Source organism: Euprymna scolopes, chromosome 23, assembly GCF_053919585.1.
Source record: "Euprymna scolopes isolate OS-2025 chromosome 23, ASM5391958v1, whole genome shotgun sequence".
Lineage (NCBI taxonomy): Eukaryota > Metazoa > Mollusca > Cephalopoda > Sepiida > Sepiolidae > Euprymna > Euprymna scolopes.
The window spans coordinates 72,027,636-72,030,739 of record NC_136504.1 but is presented as its reverse complement, the minus strand read 5'-3'; positions in this window follow the sequence as shown (position 1 = coordinate 72,030,739).

The following is a 3,104-nucleotide window of genomic DNA, read 5'->3' as shown; positions in this document are numbered from 1 at the left end:
AAAACTGGCAGGAAAGTACACTGGCCAAAACGAAAACTGGCAGGAAAGTACACTGGCCAAAACGAAAACTGCCAGGAAAGTACACTGGCCAAAACGAAAACTGCCAGGAAAGTACACTGGCCAAAACGAAAACTGGCAGGAAAGTACACTGGCCAAAACGAAAACTGCCAGGAAAGTACACTGGCCAAAACGAAAACTGGCAGGAAAGTACACTGGCCAAAACGAAAACTGGCAGGAAAGTACACTGGCCAAAACGAAAACTGGCAGGAAAGTACACTGGCCAAAACGAAAACTGTCAGGAAAGTACACTGGCCAAAACGAAAACTGGCAGGAAAGTACACTGGCCAAAACGAAAACTGCCAGGAAAGTACACTGGCCAAAACGAAAACTGGCAGGAAAGTACACTGGCCAAAACGAAAACTGTCAGGAAAGTACACTGGCCAAAACGAAAACTGGCAGGAAAGTACACTGGCCAAAACGAAAACTGCCAGGAAAGTACACTGGCCAAAACGAAAACTGGCAGGAAAGTACACTGGCCAAAACGAAAACTGCCAGGAAAGTACACTGGCCAAAACGAAAACTGGCAGGAAAGTACACTGGCCAAAACGAAAACTGGCAGGAAAGTACACTGGCCAAAACGAAAACTGGCAGGAAAGTACACTGGCCAAAACGAAAACTGTCAGGAAAGTACACTGGCCAAAACGAAAACTGGCAGGAAAGTACACTGGCCAAAACGAAAACTGCCAGGAAAGTACACTGGCCAAAACGAAAACTGGCAGGAAAGTACACTGGCCAAAACGAAAACTGTCAGGAAAGTACACTGGCCAAAACGAAAACTGGCAGGAAAGTACACTGGCCAAAACGAAAACTGCCAGGAAAGTACACTGGCCAAAACGAAAACTGGCAGGAAAGTACACTGGCCAAAACGAAAACTGTCAGGAAAGTACACTGGCCAAAACGAAAACTGTCAGGAAAGTACACTGGCCAAAACGAAAACTGGCAGGAAAGTACACTGGCCAAAACGAAAACTGCCAGGAAAGTACACTGGCCAAAACGAAAACTGGCAGGAAAGTACACTGGCCAAAACGAAAACTGTCAGGAAAGTACACTGGCCAAAACGAAAACTGGCAGGAAAGTACACTGGCCAAAACGAAAACTGCCAGGAAAGTACACTGGCCAAAACGAAAACTGGCAGGAAAGTACACTGGCCAAAACGAAAACTGCCAGGAAAGTACACTGGCCAAAACGAAAACTGCCAGGAAAGTACACTGGCCAAAACGAAAACTGGCAGGAAAGTACACTGGCCAAAACGAAAACTGGCAGGAAAGTACACTGGCCAAAACGAAAACTGCCAGGAAAGTACACTGGCCAAAACGAAAACTGCCAGGAAAGTACACTGGCCAAAACGAAAACTGCCAGGAAAGTACACTGGCCAAAACGAAAACTGGCAGGAAAGTACACTGGCCAAAACGAAAACTGCCAGGAAAGTACACTGGCCAAAACGAAAACTGGCAGGAAAGTACACTGGCCAAAACGAAAACTGGCAGGAAAGTACACTGGCCAAAACGAAAACTGCCAGGAAAGTACACTGGCCAAAACGAAAACTGCCAGGAAAGTACACTGGCCAAAACGAAAACTGGCAGGAAAGTACACTGGCCAAAACGAAAACTGGCAGGAAAGTACACTGGCCAAAACGAAAACTGGCAGGAAAGTACACTGGCCAAAACGAAAACTGGCAGGAAAGTACACTGGCCAAAACGAAAACTGGCAGGAAAGTACACTGGCCAAAACGAAAACTGTCAGGAAAGTACACTGGCCAAAACGAAAACTGGCAGGAAAGTACACTGGCCAAAACGAAAACTGGCAGGAAAGTACACTGGCCAAAACGAAAACTGGCAGGAAAGTACACTGGCCAAAACGAAAACTGCCAGGAAAGTACACTGGCCAAAACGAAAACTGGCAGGAAAGTACACTGGCCAAAACGAAAACTGCCAGGAAAGTACACTGGCCAAAACGAAAACTGCCAGGAAAGTACACTGGCCAAAACGAAAACTGGCAGGAAAGTACACTGGCCAAAACGAAAACTGGCAGGAAAGTACACTGGCCAAAACGAAAACTGCCAGGAAAGTACACTGGCCAAAACGAAAACTGCCAGGAAAGTACACTGGCCAAAACGAAAACTGGCAGGAAAGTACACTGGCCAAAACGAAAACTGCCAGGAAAGTACACTGGCCAAAACGAAAAATGCCAGGAAAGTACACTGGCCAAAACGAAAACTGGCAGGAAAGTACACTGGCCAAAACGAAAACTGCCAGGAAAGTACACTGGCCAAAACGAAAACTGGCAGGAAAGTACACTGGCCAAAACGAAAACTGGCAGGAAAGTACACTGGCCAAAACGAAAACTGCCAGGAAAGTACACTGGCCAAAACGAAAACTGCCAGGAAAGTACACTGGCCAAAACGAAAACTGGCAGGAAAGTACACTGGCCAAAACGAAAACTGCCAGGAAAGTACACTGGCCAAAACGAAAACTGGCAGGAAAGTACACTGGCCAAAACGAAAACTGGCAGGAAAGTACACTGGCCAAAACGAAAACTGGCAGGAAAGTACACTGGCCAAAACGAAAACTGTCAGGAAAGTACACTGGCCAAAACGAAAACTGGCAGGAAAGTACACTGGCCAAAACGAAAACTGCCAGGAAAGTACACTGGCCAAAACGAAAACTGGCAGGAAAGTACACTGGCCAAAACGAAAACTGTCAGGAAAGTACACTGGCCAAAACGAAAACTGGCAGGAAAGTACACTGGCCAAAACGAAAACTGCCAGGAAAGTACACTGGCCAAAACGAAAACTGGCAGGAAAGTACACTGGCCAAAACGAAAACTGGCAGGAAAGTACACTGGCCAAAACGAAAACTGGCAGGAAAGTACACTGGCCAAAACGAAAACTGGCAGGAAAGTACACTGGCCAAAACGAAAACTGGCAGGAAAGTACACTGGCCAAAACGAAAACTGTCAGGAAAGTACACTGGCCAAAACGAAAACTGGCAGGAAAGTACACTGGCCAAAACGAAAACTGCCAGGAAAGTACACTGGCCAAAACG